Source organism: Dermacentor andersoni, chromosome 5, assembly GCF_023375885.2.
Source record: "Dermacentor andersoni chromosome 5, qqDerAnde1_hic_scaffold, whole genome shotgun sequence".
NCBI classification, from domain to species: Eukaryota; Metazoa; Arthropoda; class Arachnida; order Ixodida; family Ixodidae; genus Dermacentor; species Dermacentor andersoni.
In genome coordinates, this window is record NC_092818.1 from 113,365,035 (window position 1) to 113,385,846 (window position 20,812).

Genomic DNA, 20,812 nt, shown 5'->3' on the forward strand with positions numbered 1-20,812 from the left:
TGGGCGGTCTGCAGCATCAATCACCAGCCGCCAGAAGCAGCAAGGAAGGGCTGGAGGGAAGGCTAGAGGGAAGCGCAAACGACGCTGATGCCCCGGTATAGGGACACGGCCGCGCGAGGGAAGACGTGTGACCGTGCGTGCGAGTAGTACGCACTGGAACCAGGCTACAACGAGCGAGATCACGAGCTAAAGAAAACAGGTACATATATCGTGTAAATTGATGCGCCCAAACTCGCCTATATAACGGATCTAAAACAACGTTTACGATGCGTTGAGTATATACAGATTTAACTCCAGTAGGGAAAGCAATCAAGGAACTAATTCATTTACTGACAACAAGACTAGGCGTAGTAAGCAGCTATCCTTGCCTTCTTTCATTTATTCACAGATACTGCAGGCCCTTTCTGGGCACAAGCAGGAATGGGTACATCAGTGAGTATGAAAACAGTACAAAGCATAAAAAATCATCAAAACATACGCAATCATTGCAAATACACAAACACTATAGAAGTAGTATTAATACAACAAAGAAACGAGAGAGAAAATAAAAACACTCAGTTCGTCGGGAACGTAAAGTATAAAATCTCGGAAAATGACATCGTCTCTATGTTTTTTTTTTTACAAATGAATCAAGCGTCGTGCAATTCACTACAATGCTCGGTAATTTGTTCCAACTTGGTAATTTGCCTTTGCTTCGCCTCGCATTACTTTTTGCCTTTTGCCTTAGCTGGCGGTTTCTTAACGTCTTTAGGAATGGCGGTCTCGATGCTGCTGGAACTGTAGGATCACGGAAAAGATAACTCCCATAGAGGCCGCGCTCGCGAATTGCAAGTGGCTTTGTGGCCCTGGTCGCTAACACGAATACATCGTGTTCGATATATTCAACGTGGAGTGCGCTACGGGTGAGTCATGTGGGAGTTATTACGAGAAAGTATCGGACAGTACGTTTCTCGTGTTCGATACAGAGAACAATTCGCTTTATGCGGGATCGGCGGCAAACTACGTGGCGCCACACCGTCTTACCACGACAGTGGCGCAACACCGTCTCGCGCCAACAATAATCCCGCGAGCGAGCTGGACAAAATGGCGGGGGGGGGGGGGAGCGATGAGTGAAGCACGCGCGGAAAGAGATCCGAAGGACCCGGAGACAAAGTACGAACACGTGCTAGCTATGAGTCGCCCGCCGGGGAGCGATAGCGGCACCGAATGAGGGATCGCCGGGCGAGGGCGAGCCGAAGAGTCAGTTTGCCGTCCTAGGAGACTTTGCGCGGGGCACGTGGAATGCCGCTCGCGGAGGCACAGGCCTATACATATATGTAGAGCAATCAGGGCACTGAGAACAGTGAGGCCTGCGACGCGCAGTGAGTAAAAGTAAATAAATGAACAGATTCAATAAAACAACTAAATATATTAACTACGCACACGTCCTTTGTGGTTGCCATTGCCCATATAGCGTTGCCAAGAAAGTGTGTGATGTTCCTTTCTTTTTTACTAAGTTATTTTTCTCTTTCTTTCGGCAGCAGCTATTCGCCGCCCGTTTCCTCACCCATTCTCAGCAGAGGGAGCAAATCTCTAGCTGTGCAGCGACAAGTTGCGACAAGTTGAAACTACTTGGAGCGGCGTAAGCGAGACCAAATACAGTTTGTTATATATATATATATATATATATATATATATATATATATATATATATTTGCAGTGAGGACTATTTACCACAATGAAGATGCCACTGCGGAGCTACTGTGAACCATGCAGCTTCGAAAATCTGACCCACCGTGGTGGCGTTGGCGTTGCGCTGCTAAGCCAGAGGGCGCGGCATGAACTGCGGACTAATTAATTAATTATGGGGTTTCACGTGCCAAAACCACTTTCTGATTATGAGGCACGCCGTAGTGGGAGACTCCGGAAATTTCGCCCACCTGAAGTTCTTTAACGTGCACCTAACGGGTGTTTTCGCATTTCGCCCTCATCGAAATGCGGCAGCCGTGGCCGGGATTCCATCTCGCGACCTCGTGCTCTGCAGCCCAACACCATAGCCAGTGCGCAACCACGGCGGATGAACTGCGGAACTGCGGACTACAGCGGCCGCTTTTCAATGGAAGCAAAATGCAAAAAAAAAAAAGAACGCCGGTACACCACGCGTTAGGTGCAAGTTAAAGAATCCCAGGTGGTCAAAATTAATCCCCAGTCCCCCCAGTAGGGCATGCCACAAAATAATATCGTGGTTAAATTACTTAATTAATTGCAAATCAAACACCAAGGATGGGACGATCCCTTCTCTCTCACTGTTTGATTGTGGAGTGGGGGGGGGGGGGGAGGGATTGGTGGAAGGTCAGGAACAACAGAAAGCAGCTGATACCGTTTCACGAAGCATGACGGCTCCAAGATTTCTCACATTAAATCAAAGAGGGGAAAAAAAGGGGGGGGGGGCGAGTATCGTCAGAATGCCTTGCGCTGCTGCACCTATAGCCATCGTGGCTACTGGGCTTCAATCTGTCTCCATTCGTTGAGCAACTGGCGCTTGCTCAACGACGTCTAGACAAGACAAGATGGCTCGTACTGCTACGCACCCCGTGTAGCAAAGTCGAAGTGTACGAGCGGCCTCGGATGCTCAGGGAAGCGTTTTTGCGTACGACAGCACTTGCGCGCCTGCACAGTGGCGAATAGCCGTTACTCACGTCCGCGGGCGCGACGTGGAGACCTCACAAATGGAATGCGTCAGTGTGCGTCTTGTACGAGTGACGTCGGATAACAGCGTACCGTTAGGGAGCGCCGGCTGTGCCTATTTGTGTACATGAAGGAGGCGTTTAAGTGCTGTGCGGTATTAAAACGAAGCTCGAGTATGCCTGTACTGCCTTGCACTGCTGCACTCAGTGTAACATAAAGAACCTTGAACGAATCGAACGATGCGCGGTTAAGTTATGAGAAATTTTCGACCTTCGACTCTCGAACACACACACACACACACACACACACAAACAAACACACACACACACACGCACGCACGCACACACGCACGCACGCACACGCACGCACACACACACACACGCACGAACGCACGCACGCACGCACGCATGCAAACACACACACACACACATCGTCGAAATGTTTTAGTCCCTTATTTTGCCCGTACTAACACATCTATATATTCTTTCTTTTTCCACGCAATATCGCTGACTGGAATTGCTCGGCTTCATGATAAGTGTAGTCGCACTTATGAACTTATTTGTAGGCACATGTTTTGCGGATTATTCTCTCCTGCTTATTTTTGCTATACCTGCATGGACCTCGCGTATGCAACTTGTATTAAATAAATCAATAAATTCATCACGTCCTTCGCGAGGACAACAAGATGAAACAGACAATGAACCCGGAGAAAGCATAGCGGCGATTATTGGCCACGTTTAATTGAAACGTACAAAAACTAAAGAAAAAGGAAATGAAAGTGGACGAAAAGACAACTTTTCGTGCGGTTGCGTAATGCGCCACCGCGCATTGCGCATTACGTGTGCAGTGCTTTACCAATTAGGGTACCGCACCGGTCTCGTGTCCACTTTCACGGACATTTGCGCAGCTAGATGTAGCCCTAGGAGTGCTGGCCAGCGCCACTCACCGTAATAGCGGCGGATGTAGGAAACTACGGGTGTCACGTACGTAGTACGAAGGCTTACGAGCAGGCAGCTAGTCTTTCATGTATGCTTTAAGGTTCTCGCTGTCTGTATAAAGCTGGAAAGCAGGCTAGCTAGTTGAACTGACCAAGCAACGTACCACGTTTTTCTGGTTGTAATAAATAAATAAAACAAATAAATAAATAAATAAATAAATATTACGGAAGGAATAAGACATACAGCAAACCTCAGTCGCAAGTATGGCCTATTTCCCTTCGGTACATTTTCTTCCCCTGTATTCATAACCGCTGGAAAACATGGCCCATTTCCAGATGTCCGTTTAAATTGAACTTGCTATAGAGATCACAGCAAGAATGTAACGCGCCAACTGACGTACCTCGTACGTAAGGTCGAAAACACTCCCAACATAGAACAATTACCAAGTAGCAATGCTATACTAACCCTGGCACTTTACTCCCAGCTAGACGATATCCACTAGTCGTGATGAATCGCCTACTAGCTGCCACGTCGCGAAGTGATTAACGATCCCCGCTTGATGAGGCGGCGTTGCTCCATACGACGTTGCAGTTCGTCGCAGCGTACACCACGAACGTAGCTTACAGGTTATACTTTGCGATCATCATAGCTATCCGTGTCCACAACGCGGATAAATGAGAACGGATGGTAAGTCGCTTTGAGTACCAGAGTTATTGCTTTCAGATTCGGTCAGCTGGGAAAAAGGCGGTTGAAGATAACAGCGCCTCGCTGCGCAACCAATATTAGCAGGTAACTGTCGATCGCAAATGAAAGTTGAACTGCACTCAAAATTAAAACACTTTTCAAACTTACATGTCTTCTCCGGTTCCATTGTTCAAGAGAGAGGGAGAGAGAGAGACAAAAATAAAAAGATAACAGCCCCGCGATCGCTGCCGATGTTCTCCCAATGCTGACTTACTGTTTAGTCGGCGACGCTCCTATCGCATTAAAGGGACATTAAATTAGAAACACCCAAGTTAGTTTAGACTGACAACATGTTCTTCCAACTTCTTTTTTTTCATTTTCGTTAATTTCGCGGTAAAAGGCTGTTTACTAGAAGGTAAAGTGAACATCAAATTTGCATTTCTTGAATCGAGCACAGGAGGATTAAGGCGGCGTCGTCAACCCGTCTTTCGGTTTAGCGTCATCCCTGGCTTATCAGGCTACCTCGTAAGGTGGCACTGGCCTCTTTTTTTCAGTACTGTCGAAGGGTAATTTATTAAAACAGGCATACTTTTTTTTCCCTTTACCAGAAGTCACGGTGGCGTCTCTGTGGCTTCTCGGACTCGGAAAATCCTTCTGAATAACCAGAACATCATAGTACTGAGTTTCCCATAGACATATCTATTATTATTTCGGGTTTGCAGCTGTTAATGCAAGAGGAGAGAAAGACTAGTAGCAAGTATCTTTTGAGACGCTTCCGTGTGAAGTGGCCCCGTTACCACGGCCTCTGGACCGATTGCATAGACCAATAACGGCGCGGGAGAGAGAGAGAGAGAGAGAGAGAGAGAGAGAGAGAGAGAGAGAGAGAGGAGGGAGGGAGGGAGGGAGGGAGGGAGAGAGAAGGGGGGGGAGTATACGCTAGAGCCTTTGAAATATGTATCGTTCCTGACCATCAACATCGCCGTCGCTTTTTTCACGAACTAGAGGTAACGAGGGGAGAAAATTCCAACTTCCTTCCACGAGATTTATCGCTAATTAGTCAGCTGTGCGTTCTTTCTTCCTCTTTTTCACTTCGAACAAATAAGTCTGAAGAGATTCAAAATGGTCATCCACGTGTGAAACGGCTTAACGTTTCTCGCTGTAAGCCCGACAATGCCTGAGCAAAATAAAGATGTCATCTTTACACATTAAGCCATTTTAATCCCCAGATACGGAGCGCAAAGCAACTGAACATGACAAGATATTGGCCCGTTCACTACAGCACGGGTAAAGAGAGGGAAATATTTTTTTTCAGAAGTAGCTGAGAGAGCACGTATGCATGCGAAAGCATCGAACATCTTTACCGCCCCTTAAACTGCTTTAACGGCGCAGCGGGAAGTGATTAATATTCCGAGAGATGCACCATTGCCAAAAGTTTTAATTTTCGTCCACGTCGCCGACGGTATTCATAAGACCGACGTCCACTCCCTCAATTCTTTTCTTTATTTTCTTCTCTCGCGCACCTAGGCAAGATAAAGAGGGAGCATGGCCGAGTCCGTGCAGGAGAAAAGAAAGCAATAAATAAACAGAACGAAGCGACGGCGACAAAAAACAGCCGTGGGGCGCAGAAATGATAAATCTCGGGATCCCAGGCTAAGGCGCGCGCGGGGGGAGGGGAGGGTTGAGAGGAGGAATTCAGCGCCCGGCGCCGAACGCGGCGCCCAGCGGCAGAACCCCTCCGCGCTCGAGCCCGTGCCACAGCCCCGCGAAGAACTCCAGCACCCCGGGCCGCCGACGCCATCTCGACGCGAGTGGCCGAACGCCGAAGCGCGCGGATAAAAACGGACGCCGGGCCCCGACCAGCCACACACACGGAACGCAGGCCACGGGAGCCGAGCGTCTTCTCCGCCTCCCCCCAACTGGAGCGCTTGCTGCCGGCGCGGGTCGAAGTCGGACCGTGTTGTTTTACTCGTTGAAAGCCTCGTCGATCTGGAGTTTCTCGTCACCGTTTTAGCAGGCGTGCACGTGTCAGTGTCTCTGTGAAGTTCGGCACTTTTTTTTTTTTTTTTTTTCGTGACTGAACAGTCGGTGGTTACGCACCTGGACCGCAGTTTCGCCTACGAGCCCCCGTGTGACAGGGACTTATTCACACGGACAGTCGGGACTTTTCATCTTGCTCGGTCCGTTTAGTTCGGAACGACTGCTGTGCTGTGGACTTCAAGGGGGAATTGTGAGCAAAAAAAAAAAAATATACTTTTTGTGTGACGTACTGTCCAAAAGGAGTTATTCATTGCGAAGAGAAACTAGCTGAAGGCAGTGCCACAACTATTTTTTTTCCCCACGGTCTTTTACGAGAACTGGAGGCTGCGGACCTTGCGGAAGTTTGTGTGCGGAGCTGGAGCTGCTAAGCTTTCGTGAAGTGTTCTACCGGTGAATTGTGTCGCAGACGACGGAGGACTAAAAACCCGCACAAGAGGCGCAGAGGAAAAGTGAGGAGGACTATCGACGTTGACCGCTGGGACGGCGTGTCGACGAGGAGACTTCCACAAGGGCGCATAGGATTGACGAAAGCTCGTCGCTCCAGAAACCAAAAGGACAGGTGAGACTTCTAATGTACGATCTTTTCCCACTGCAGGTGTCCACTGCAGCGAGGAGTATTCATTTCTGGTACAGTGACGCTGACTCAGCGCGGAAAGCGTGCTGCTATTAATAGACACGGCGCGACAAAATTTGGAAAAAGAAGAAAGGCCCGTAAGTTTGCCTAGTTTCCTCAGTCAAAGAGGCGATAATTGCTGTGACTCGTATGTTTTTCTCGTGCGTGTAAGTATTGTGAGAGTTCATTATTGTAGTGACAATCAATTACATGCTATCTACATGTGGGCCAACTGCGCTTGATTAGCTTATTCAAGTTTGTCCTATCCACAGCCAACTTCTTCCCTACCATATTGACGTTAAAATTTTGCACAGTATTGCCTTACCGATGGAATCTATCCCTTACCAATGCTGCTCTCGTTTCTTCTGATTATGTGAACAATCACTCATCGTTGTGGAATCTTAGCCGACAGTACCCTGGCTTTCACACACGGCTTAACATGCTTGAGCAGTTACCATTACCTTACTTCATAGCGCTTACTAAAGAGTACGTGAACATTTCTTTGCGCTTGCTTTGTTGTGTGCGGTTATGTTCTCATAAAGTGGAAAAGACTACGGCAAGAAACTAATGATAAAAACAGTATTTATCATAGCGACCATGAATTATGCTTAAAAAACAACCTTAAAGAGCACGGAATGTATCAGATAGGCAACCCTTTTTTATAGTACTGCCGGCATTTCAGCTTTTCTTCAACTAGATGACGCAGTGTGCACCAGAGGAGCTCCCTAAACATCATCGATAAGAACTCCAGACAAATTGAAGAACTTCAATAGAGACAAACGAAGCCAGGCCTGTGAGATTTTTTAAAAAAAGTTTCAGGCACTTTTGTCAATGACCTAAGTAGAGAAGACCGTAAAAAATTATAATATATATATATATATATATATATATAGACAGAGAGAGAGAGAGAGGGGGGGGGGGAGCCCAAGAGGCCCTCCGAAAAAAAAGGAAAGCAAAAACAACACAAAAACATTTTTATGATGCTGACCACCACGCGGGCTCAATTAATACGTTTGTACGCGGCACACACTCCGTCGAATTAATAAACAATAAGCTTCGCTAGAGGCACCAAGCGAAAGAGAGAGAGATGGGTGAAAGAGAAACGGCGAAAAAAACTACAGGACAAATCAAGGAAAAAAGCGGACGTCCAAGGCGGGTAACGTACACAAGCATACACAAGCCGTGTAAGCAAAGCGACGAGCCAAACGACGGTTACGCAATTGTTTCCACAACGCTCCCTCATTGACGCCTTGTTAACGCGTATACCAACAGGTGCAAGCAAGAGCAGCAGTACAAGAAACGGGGGGGGTCAATGGAGTTCTATATGGCTCGTCGCTGTTAGACACAGCTGCTTCGAGCCACGCAGCGCGTTCTGGTCATCATCGGCGCCTAACAACCAAGCAGACCGGAGAAGAAGAGAACAAAAGAGGGCGGGACGACAAGGCCATAACGGTCCATAACAAGGACCGGAATAGCATCGAGTGAAGGCGAATATGCACTCATTCCTGGCGTGGAAGCACGCCGCGACAACGCCAGAAGGCATGCGCTCACTCGGGATGGAACAGAAGGGGGGGGGGGGTGAACGGAAGGGGGGGAGAGGGGGAAGCGCACGGCAGCTGCGCGTAATGGAAGGCCAGCGGCCTACACGGGGAGACAAGAGGAACTAACATGCAGTCTATCTACGCGCACGCCTCTGCACCATGCTTTCTGAAGGAGGCAAAGCACGCGAGGAGAAACTGCGACCTCGCTCGCTAGTCTAGCGGGGAAAAGCGATCAATATGCCGTATAAATGTTTTACGACCACGGGACCTCCCAAGGCGGAAAGGGTAAGATTAACAAAGGCACTGCTAACAAGGATCGATCGTGACCAAACGGGCTCGCGGCAGCCGCCCACAACTCAGTACCGCGGGGCGGGCACGGCACGCCACGGGACCACGCAGGCTGCCCGGGCCAAAGACAAACAGGGACCGGAGACTCCCGGACGCATTAAGGGGCATTAAGCAGCCCGCTACTGGTAGCGCCAAGGGCGAGCACGCGCACGACAGAGACGAAGGGGGGGGGGGGGGTACTTCGCGAGGGCACGCGACGAACGGGCCCCATGCCTGGCCTACAATTCTTGTCCCGCAACGGCGGCACATTCGGTTTTGTTGCGTTGCGAAATCGCGCGCCATCAAAAAAACACACAAAGCTTTATCTGCAGATTTTAGTCGATAGAGAGAAAGAGAGATAGAAAGGAGAGCAGGTGGGTTAACCATGGGAGCTGTTCTGTAAGAGTCCACCTAGTGGACACGTCTATTTCGTCTGCTGTTGAAATTCTGATTGGCTGTGGCGCCTGGCTGCTGTGGGCGCTCAGCGCGGCCCAGCAAATCCAAACTTCAACAGCAGACGAAATGCACATTTCCACTAGGTGGGCTCTTACAGAATACATGCCCTGGTTGCACCTGGTTTGCTACCATACGATGGGAGAAGGGGAAGGAAGGACAAGTGATGCGCGTGCGCAAACCGAACAGTGTTCATCGCACAGTCCAAAGTGGTCGCAGAGCTTAGCGGTCTTCCAAACGGGCATCAGCGCTTTTGTGGCCCGAAAAGCGGATGACGATAGAGGCCACTGCACTAGTATTTGTTGTTCTGTGAGCGTTTTGTCGTCCAGTGGGCTTAAAGCGGCACGCAATGCCCCTTTTGCTGTTAAAGAAAGGGGCAGGATATCAGGACATGTTGTATGTTTTCGTCACAGCCACAAACGCTACAAGAGGCCCTGTCCATTGTGCTTACACGGAAACAGTAGGGGTTCGTGAAAGCGACGCCCAACTACAAGCGACACAATAATGTTGCTTCGCACCGAGCTGGACTAGGCGGTAACCGGATGCGCGCTACAAGGTCAATCAAGCGCATGCACTGTTTGACAGATTGCGGAGATATCTGCCTGTCCATGCACCTAGCACGACATTCTGGGTGATATACGAACTGAAGCGGTCGTACAGAATACACCCGCACAACAAACAGGCACAGTAACAAGCAACAATAATGTCTGGGACCAGGGACTACCGGAAGAGCATGGCCGAGCCGATAGTTAACGTCCTCTCCGCTTCGGCAAACGAGGCAGTCGAACGAAAACAGCGCAAAGAACTGGTTTTCTCTCACTATGTCTCGGGTAGTTCTTCGCGTTGTTTACACACTATATACCATGTACCAACTAGCCCAACAGCGAACTCTCTAGGAGGCAGTCCGTACGCAGTGCAATAATTATATAACCACTTTTACGGAAATTAAACTAAACTTATATGTAATTCCTACACATTCCCTAAGAGTTGTACGGAAAGCATACGGAAAATGTGTCAAATTGTTGCACTGCATACGGAACGTTTTAGCACTGGTAATCGACGGGGAAAAAATTCGCAACATGGCGAAGGCACGAAATGGCTGGCCAACTGTTCCAGTCAAAATAGACTTACACATAGCGAAGAAATCCGGCGACGTTCATGTCCTGGTCGCCCTCAATGCAAATGGTAACGTAAACGGAGTACAGGAGCTCAACGTCTCCTCCGTTTTCATCTTTGAGCTTTGAGAATCTTCTTTAGGTAAAAGCAGTAAAATTGTAAGCAATGTTTAGCAGGTATGCATTTTCTCACGCATGAGTTTAAGAAGCCACCAGATGTTATAAAGAAGTAGAAAACATGCTGTGCATCGAAAAATATAGTATCATTATCTCTAGAAGCAAAACATTTCGACGGATATGTACTGAAGAAAGCACGGAGGCCTAAATACAGTCCACTGGATCTAGCTCAATATGCGCAATATGCGTCCCTGAGCAAAGGTCGAAGAAGCATACGCCATAAGTTTATGGCGTATGCATAAAGCGGCAGTTTATGAAAGCCAACGTCGTTACGTGGAGGTGCCCTACGTACTGCGTCAGAAAAAAAAAAGAAGAAAAAGGAAAAATGCAAGCGAATGAATCATTAAAACAACCAGCGAGTCGTGCCGGACCGCGGTTCCCAGGGAGCGTAACACGACGCCAAGCAAGTCCCTTCACTGCTCTATACGCGCCATGACAGAGGTCGACCTCGGGCGCAGGGCATGTTATGTAATCAGCGAAAACAAAATGGCGGCAGTGACGTCAATGCTGCCGCAAGTCAAGAGTCGCACTGTAATACGAGTCGCACCGCGAACCAACCCACACAATACAAAGCAAGGCAAATGCTCCAGGCAAAAGAAGGGTAGACAGGAACCTAACAAAAACAAAACAACACGCAAGCATTGTGGTCGCTTCCTTTCAATTCCCGTTTCCTCGCTGAACGGGAACTGCACCGGCGCGCTCTTACGCCGGTGCTTTCGTATTCAGAAGCGATTGCCTCTAATTCAGGTTCGGCTGACGACGTGCGCCCGTACATGCCTGCCACATTCACAAATAAGATTGGTAATAAAGCAGAGATATGAAAGACGGGAAAATACGGAAAGAAGAATTGCGGCACGACGACTTTAACAAACAATAGTAATGTCTTTGTGCCCCCCCTCCCCTCCCCCACGGACGAGGTTGCGGCGAACGGTTTTGAAGAAGCGTGTTTGTATAGAATAGCGGGCACGTATTACCGGTCCCCTTTTGTGCAGTTCTGAATAACCATTTCGCTAACGTTACGTGGCAGTAACATTTCCGTCGCTTAGCAGAAACCAGAAAGCGAAGACATTTCTGAATAACCATTTCGCTAACGTTACGTGGCAGTAACATTTCCGTCGCTTAGCAGAAACCAGAAAGTGAAGAAATTGAGGACGACCGGCCGCTGCCAGGAACTTAACCGCGAAGACGCTACAGAGACAGCATCATCAGCCGATATAAAAAGCGACTTTTTTTTCAATGTCGACCAGGAAATCACCTTTTGAAGAAAAAAAATACTAGCTTCTATTCAAACAGCAATGACCCCAAATAATTTGACAATATTTGCACAGTTAACAACACATTAAGCTCATCCTCCAAAGGAAATCGCAACGCACAGTTAACAACAGATTAAGTTCATCTTCCAAGGAAATCGCAAAAATGTCTTAGGTAACACCGTAACTTAATGAGGTCTTTCAAGGCTACCTTTCGCTTTTCGTCCCCTTCATTCACAAGAACGAAGTCTAGCGCCCAGTAAGCGGAAACGCCACGTTACATTAGGAAATGGTTTGACAGTGTGACAAGAATCAATCGCGGTAGCTTCACTATATACACAGTGATAATGATAGGTGACGGTTGCGCCAATCAAAGCGGCGAAACGAGAATGAAACAATCAACAGCAACACAGTCCTCGTATCGAACTTTTTCTGGGTACACCGTTTCTGTAAGAAAGAATGCCCTGTGCAAGAGCACAGTGAGCCATTACGAAGGCGTAACATTAAATATTTGTTGAAGAATCAATGATTAATAGAAAAGAATGAAACTTTAAGAACGTGGAAAAATAATAAGTGAATGCATGAACTCAGTGGGCCATCAACTGCAAAGCTGATTTTTCCCTTTATCACGCGTGTCGTGTGTCTTCAGTTCCTTTCCACAGACATTTGTTCAAACACAAACCTAACCTTGATGTTAGGCTTTGCGACAACCGATAGTTACGAAAATCAAGCGGCACTCAATCGTACCTCCTACCAGGATGGCATTGGTTCCATGTTTGAATTACGTAGTACATTCTTCTCGTCCCTCTTTTTTCTCTCTTGCAAGTTTCGTACCCATTTACAATTTCCGCAGTACACGGGTAGCCAACCGGAGATATCCCCCACTTAACTTCCCAGTATTTCCTCTACCATTATCTCTATTTTGACTTCATCGCCTGTAGTCTATCACGAAGCTAGACTTGATTACGTCCGTGAGTAACTAAACTACAGATTATATGTCCTGCATGAGAGTAATATTTTTCTGCTCGACTAAACGACAGGTGTCCTCAGAGGAAGTGATGCGCATATGAGCGACAATTGGCCCAGTTCGAACAGAAGAGGTGGTAAAAAGGAGCGTCCCCTCCCCTACCCACCCACCCACACACACACAGAAGAGACAGAGGGAGAGAAATCTCAAGCGCAGGTGAAAAGTGGGAACGTCATAACTTCATTAATATAATTTCATCCCATTGCTCAATACCACGATTTCGCATTATGCTAAATGAATATTGTATTCACACTACTCTCAATCTTCCGCAGGTGAGATGTATATCAAACTATAACGATCCCTTCTATCCACAGCTTCCACTCTCAAATCATCGGCAATATAAACCGCCGTCACGAACAATATTCACTGCATCCAACACTTCAAATAACATCAAGAAATATCAAGAATCCCGTGATCTTAATTTTGCCATTCCTTACATAGCTAAGCAAGTAGATAAATATTTTTACCAGGACCTTATTGATCTTACATTAACATTCAGTAGCAATGTTCGACATTGCATGAACTCGCGCGGAACGTAATCTGATAAAAAAATTAAATTAAGTTCTCGGTTTTTACGTGACATAACTACAATATGATCACGAGGCACGCCATAGTGAGGGTTTCAGTGTTAATTTTGACCAAATAGGGTTCTTTAACGTGCACCCGCTGCAATGCCCCCACGGGTGTTCTTGCATTTCGCCCCTAACGCAATGCGGCCGCCGTGGCCGGGATTCCATCCCGCAACCTCGGGCCTAATAGCGCAACACGAAAGCGACTATCCCACCACGGCGGGTTCTAATTTGACGTGCGCAAGATGCTGCAGACTTTATAGAAAAACTACAAAAATGTAGAAATAGAAAGAGAGCGAGAGAGAGAGAGAGAGAGAACTCCAGCACAGCCGTATATCGTGCTAAGGAACCAAACGAATCACAAACATTTTATTCCTAGTCATTTCCCTTGTTGCGCCTTTCGACGGAAGCTTATGTGCATCGCTACGTTATGATACTGATCGAGGCACCCGTAAACTCAAACAGACCAATCTAATCAAACTGTTACAGTATGAGAAAGAGAGAACTATTCGAAGACTGAAGCGCTGTTTCTTAAAAACACGTGGGGGTTACGTTAATTATTAGATAGCATGCTTTCACAGCACCAAATCCGCATAATAAACGGCCTTTCCTTCCTCAAGCAGCATCCCTTTACTTCAAAAGGAACGCACACAAAGACTCGTCCCAAAAAGAAAGAAAGAAAGGGAAGCACACTGGAATACGAAACAAAAATACTAAGCGACACTAAAACAACGGACGTTTACGGCCGCGAGTTCGCTACTTTATGGGAAGAAGCGGACGGGATGATTCAGTAAAGCCATTTAACAATGCGAATTGTTGCAGACAGCAGCATTTCACATAATAACTAAGTGACAGTATTTTCGTTGACGCTAGCATAAACCTTACATAGTTGTTCTCAATGGCGTCGCGGTCCTTCTGGAAATATTTGGTGCAGCGCTTTTGGTGGACGAGCCACAGAAATGCGAGCGGGTGTAAGCGCGCACGAAAGCGAAGTGACACTACAAGCGCTGAAATAAATGTTTCCCGGCACTTGTGGAAAACGCAAATACCAATTCTGTGAACATCACGCACTTACCAGTTCTTAAAAAAGAAAGAAAGAAAGAAAGAAAGAAAGAAAGAAAGAAAGAAAGAAAGAAAAGCAGACTAGAATTTTCCGCCTGTAAAGGGTGCACTGCGCAGAGCACCGCTGCAGTGAGGGAAAGCTAACAAAGACAAAGCAATAAGAGTTACTGTCACGTGCATGTCAACGACTATAAAACTCAAATTCTTTGATAACGTGCTAGCTCCTTTGACGCTCAATCAACACATGGTCTTGACGTTTCGTTGAATCTGTGAAGCAGTAGGCCCGTTGTTGCTATCCGTTAGAGCCAGCTCAACCTCAGATACGCGAAGGGTCTTGCCCGTTTTAATGCGCATTATGAGCCTCCCATTGCACAGAAGACAGAGGGAAGGCAAACAAATTATTTAGAGCAATCAAGAAACAAAGAAAGAAGAAAGAAAGAATGCACCGAAGGACCGTAAGGTGGGCAAGACACGACGCGACATTAAAGACTACTTAGGACAACAAACGGAGCGTTTACAGCAGAGACGTGCCTTTCCCTAAAAGGGGGTTCCGCCATCTCAGGCAATTCCAAGAGGTGCACGGAACACGGAAACATGCTTAGGCAAACGCGCGCCAAGTGCCGCGGATAAAGAAGCCAAAAGAAAATACCACTAAGGAGGCGCTCAAAACACGCACGAACGAACACACACTCTCTGGGAAAGAACGGCGCGCACCGGCCGAACGGCGAAGAAACAAGGTAATTTCCTTACGCGAGCTGCCAACGCCACTTCCAGAGGATACGGGTCGCAGAACGACGCGAGGCCGGGGCGGGACAGCATGCCCGTTTGCCGTCGCCGCCTGCAATGCGCTAGAACCTAAAATAAGCGACTGCCCGCGGCATTGCCACAACGAAAAAAAAAAAAAAAAGTCGGCTAGAAGGATCACGAAAAAGAAAAGGATAAGTAGGGGAGGACTACGAATGCAATACAGTTGCCCTCTTTGTTTTGTGTCTTTTTTGATCATACACTCGGAGCTGCAAATTTAACAAAGGCAGACAGAGCGCAACGAAAAGAACTTAGAACATGTCCGAGATTACCTCCTCGGCTGTTACAACAACCATAGAGAAAAAAAAATGTATAACAGCTGGCACAACAGCGGCCGCGTCAGTAACGAAAAATGGAACGAAGAGAACGGGTCTCGAGAAGTAGTATCACCGAACGAGGACGCGCGTTAGACTTGAAAAAGCTAACACAACGAAGGCGCGCACACGCGCAATTTCGAATACAAGATGAAAAAGTAAGCAGGAACCGTGGCTGTGTGCTCTTTTCTATACCTCTCCTTTCTTTCTCTAAGCAAAAAAAAGAAAAAAAAAAAACAAGCTACGATGCCACAACAGAAAACGCAAGAGGTACACAATGAAAGGGAAGTAAGAGAAGCCACGCGCAGGAGGCGTTGGCAAGGAGAGAAGGGGGCGGCAAAAGGGGTGGCGGTGGGAGAACCAGCACGCCGTGCCGATATTTTTCTCCGTTTGCGAAAAATAAAGCTCCTCCGAAAGGGTAATCAAATCGGGCAACCGACCGCGCCGAAAAGGAACGCAGCCAGCCACCCACTTCAAAAAACGCGCCCTTCCGGCAGCAAAAGGACGCGAAGTTTCAGCGTCACAAGGACGAAGGCCCAGGCCAAGAGGGACGCCACTCGGGACGCGCATGGGCGCCCCTGAATAAGGGAGCGCAGCGCGCGGGCGCGCGCGGACGCGCGCAGGCGCTCTGTGGGGTTCAAAAACGACAGCGTTGCGAAACCGGACGTCTATCTTTTCTACATTTCTATTTTTATTTCTTTCGCCCCGAATAAGCAAAATATAAAAGGCAGTCTCGTCGCGTCCGCACGCCGAGCTAGCTGAAAGCGGGGCAAGCACAGCGCAGCTGTTGAAGATAGCGCGTAGAAGTCGCGCGCTCCGAGTCCAGTCAGCCAATAAAGCAAAAGAAAGAGGAGACGCAGGCGGAAGGGCGTCCACAAACGTTCAATAGCGCGTTCAGATGGAAATGTGCCAGACGGGACTTCTTCCATTCCGGCGAGAGATGCGCGCTGCCGTGACGAGCTTTGAAAGGAAATTTTCGCAAACCGGCTCCCAAAGCATGTCGTGTACCAAGAAGGAAATAAAGAAAAGACGACGGTAACGAAAAAAAAAGAGGAAACACGAAAGAAAAGTAGTTTCAATTTGGATCCGAAGTTGCAGTACGCGGAAGTTCTCGACGTGGACTCTGAAGCGAGCGGAACTCTGAGCAGCGGGTAAGCTCAGAGTTTGCAGGCAGAGAAAATGGTAGTTGTTAGAAATGTTTTTTTTTTTTTCTCCGCGCTACATTTCTGCAGGGTGTAAGAGTGTTCAGGCCGATGTCTTCAAGTATAAATTTTCACAATGAACTAGGTTAATCAAGTAATCAGGTATGTATCATAATCCTTAGCAATTAGGGCTAAGAAAAAAAAAAGATAACTTTATGAGCATTAACAACAGCTCACCTCAGAACTACAGCTCACCTCAGAAGCCCAATATGTGGCGCTCACAAATTCTGCAAGCAAGCGACGTTGCCAAAGTTCGTGGCGCATGACTACAGAGGAACCACGGAGATGTGTAATTTCAACAAGAAATTAGCACATGAACGCAAAGTGGTGTTCTCGTGCGTTTCCTATAGACAGCAAGGAGTGATTTCGCTCATAATCATAATCATAATCATCATCATCAGTCGCCGTCGCAGTACACTCGAGACGGCTTAGTTAAAAGCTCAGGCTTAATTTTGGCCATTCCGGGCTTTTCGTGCACGCGCAAACCTCTGTAAAATAGTGTTTTATTAACTTATTTCTTTTCATCAGCCCTAGCAAGTTGAATCCGACCGATGTACTGTCACTCACACTTGATCACACATGCCTGTAACGCTGAAAACGCTATGCAACGATACGAACTCGAATTTTGCTAATCCCGCTTTCCGTTCAACCTAAGGCAAACGGTGACGACCGCCGAATACGGTGCGATGTTGGAGAAGTTGCAGCACTGCTGCAATGCTGCTACAGTTGCAGCGTTTCGCCGAGCTGCACAGCGTTGAGTGTCAACGTAACGCTTGCATATCGTTTCCTGGCCGGTTTTGTATAGCCACTAGCACACAACGACGCAATGCCTATTCACGCTAGTCTGCCATCTGTTCGACGCTCTTAGAACAGTCAAAGAGGGGAAAGCTGCTCAGTGGAGTTTGGACTCGCGATACTAGCAGCAAGGTCAAGCGCGCCTAGCAACAGTAGAATATACTGAAAAAAGAACTATTAAAACCCGAACCACCAAGTAGAAACTTTCTGAACAGATTATCAAGTTAATCTTCCTTTCATTTATTACACGGAACGTGTAAAACTATACCGACGACTAAACTTGTGCGCGCACGAACGAAAGCGCACGAACGGAGAAAGAGCGCCGGCCACAAAACTTCGCTAGACGGAGTTTCGGCAGACTGTACAGACGAACACATACACACAAACAAACACAAAGACGGGCGGGGCCTTCTCGAACGTTTACTTCAGTCCGACCCTTTAATGAACCGATTAGTTATCGATTAGCTCCGCACCAACAGTGCCGCAGGAGGAGCACGCCACCGCCGTTCATCCGCGTTATACAGCGGAAGCCCCGGACGGAAACACTGGCCTCGGAACGGCACAAATTAGAGGAGTGGAAGACCGGGGGTTCCGCACACAGGCGAGGGGCACCTCAAACACGCGAAGAAACAGGGGCACGGTGGTTCCAGCGAGAAATAAAATCATAACGAAGAAAGAAACGCAACTCTTCGCTAATCGATGGGCCGCCCAGAAAGGGAGGAGGGTCCGAAGCCAAGACACAGGAAACCACCGGACGAAGCTGCAAACAAAGAAAGGAGTAAAATAGGCAGGCGGGCAGGCGTAGAAGACAAAAGAGCCGGTATGGCGGAGAGCAACAGCGTGATCAAACGGAGGGAACACAATGTGTGGCCAAATTAACGAAAATGCGGCGGTGGCGGCGGCGGTGCTCTACCGAAAAGCGAGAAGGGAACAAGCGTGCGCAAGACGAAGCCCGAGAGCCGAGCGAAGGATGGGGGCCATTAGGCGAAACCGCGCCTCCCTTCCAGAGATCATTTTCCCCGCGACCGAAACCCCCCTACCCCTCCACCTGCTCTCCCGCCTTCCTCCCGCCGGCGATTTACTGCAGCCTCGGCGTGTCGCAAACGACGCCCGTCCTGCAGGCAGGATGCTTCTACTTCCCCTCGCCCGTCCGACCCAATAAATCGAAGTCAGACAACGGGTCTCGGAGATAAACACATCCTCCGTGGGACGCTTTGCAACAAGAGAAACAACCCGCGGAATGAGCAGTGGAAAATGACAGAGGAAAGCTGGGATGGGAGCAAGTGAGAGAGACAGAAAGAGAGAGAGAGAGCGAGAGTAGACGACGATCGCTAGAGTTCGTCGCGCTGGACGAACGGCGACAAAGCACGGATGCCGCCACCGGGCGCGAAGCCAATCGCAAGAAAGACAACACGCCGCTGTGCTGGCCAGGAGGCCATGGACGTTACACGCTGGAAGCCGGAAGCAGTGGCATCGGCGGCGGCGGCAGCGGGAGGAGCTTGAGGGATATACACAGAGCGAGGCGCGTCTTGAGGGAAGGCGAGAAAATCCAGGCCTCGCATGCGGGCCAGTGGAAGAGCAAATGCTCGGCGAGCCAATTTAACGCCTCGCGAGACAAAAAAGGGGGCGCGTCGCGGTCGGGTTCTCGCCGCAACCTTTCTTTCTTCTTTTTTTTTGCTACGCGATCCTGCGTCGTCTCTTTGCCAGTTACCACAGGAACAGGAGCGCGAGACTTCGTGGACAGCAACGATCCGAATCCGGCTGACGCTGACGGCGCGCGCAGCAGACACTGCACCGGCGAGCTGCCATCCCCCGATGGTTGCCACGATAGAAGGAACACGGGTGTCGCGAAATGAACTGGCACGGTATGAACGAAATGCGGCGTCCACGTATATCGCAGCACAGCACAGAAAACGAGGACACAGAAATAAAGAAAAAGCACAGTGCTGAAACACGAAGAGTGAAAGTGAAAGCTTGGAGCGTTTATTTAAATAATATGCCGCACGGCAGATCGTTAAAAGAAAGAGAAACAAAATAAGGAAAGCTTAGGCGAGTTATCATAATAACAATATTAAATGTTATTTACCGTTGGCTGAATCGTGGTTATAGTATGTCCGAAATGGCGATTGACTGACGTATATCTGCTTATGCAAAGAATTATAGCGTAATAACTTAGTTTGTGAATACGGATCCAGATAAAACAAGCGGAGGGTACCCTAGCGCAACTGCTGGCGTTTTTCTTGTCTTCGGCATTTTCGGCTTTTTCGCGACTAGTACGCTGGAGAAATAGATGGCGCAACGAACGATGTCGGCTCCGCATGTCTTTTTTATCGAAATCGACAACAGTGAGTGACTTATAAACCGCGTTGGCGCAGTATTTTCTTTTAGCGCTATGTGACATGTCGAAAGTTCTTTGCATTTTTTCCTGCGACACAGCTACACACAGATAGATACATCAGCAAGAGTGGTAGCGTATATAGATAGGTATATAGACAATTGAGGAAGCTTGTACAAGCTGCTATACCACTTCGCACAAAAGTCAAGAAAAACCGAAATAATACGAACCCATGACTTCAGATTATTCTGGATGCAGGCAACGCGGTGTCGTCGCGGTAAGTACGTTGTCAGCAAATCACGTTAGGGAAAAAAGAAATTAGATCTCATGCATTAAAAAAAAAAAAATCAGCGCAGCACTAGTGGTGCAAGACTGGAGTCAACAGCGGAGCTTGTGATCGCCTAGCTTTTACGCGGCTTGCCTAAGTTGTTTGCAGGTATTGCGAGGTTACGCTAGGCTTTGCTAAGTTATTTCTCAGTTTTGCGAGGTTATGCTAGCTTTTGCTAAGTTGTCTCAGAGGGCTTGACGCTGAAAGTTTTCGAGCAGTCGCAGGCCGGGATCGCTTTTTCGGCGACGTCGAGCGCTCAGGCGCAGACTCTCGCGTTCCCTGGACTGTAACTCTGGATCCTCGACTCGGGGTCACCTCTTCTCAGCCGCAGCTTCGGCGCGGTGTTCCGGATCAGCTTGGCGGCGACGCATCGCTTCTCGCTTGGCAGTACGGCGCCCTTCCTGATAAGCCGCTTCTTCTTCGGGCGTCCAGACTTTCTTCGGTCTTCCCAAAACAGAAGCAAGTACGCACGGAGAAGAGGAGGCGAGAGGTGTGACGTCGCGCCGACTGTTCCGAGCTTTTACTCGCCTGTGGCGTCACGACTCTGCCCTACGCGCGTGGTGTGCGAGGACCT

General features: G+C 48.3%; 2 protein-coding genes across 3 annotated transcripts in view; one reads left to right on the forward strand and one right to left on the reverse strand.

The window, feature by feature from the left end:
• Positions 1–20,812, reverse strand: part of timeout (circadian regulator timeout) — a 316,230-nt gene that overhangs the window by 97,723 nt on the left and 197,695 nt on the right. The window lies entirely within an intron of this gene.
• LOC126531066 (uncharacterized) overlaps positions 5,903–20,812 on the forward strand; it is a 141,489-nt gene continuing 126,579 nt past the window's right edge. For both annotated transcript variants that reach the window (XM_055070945.2, XM_055070946.2), the window contains exon 1: positions 5,903–6,885. The gene's annotated coding sequence lies outside the window, so the exon portion shown is untranslated. The remainder of the gene's footprint in view (positions 6,886–20,812) is intronic.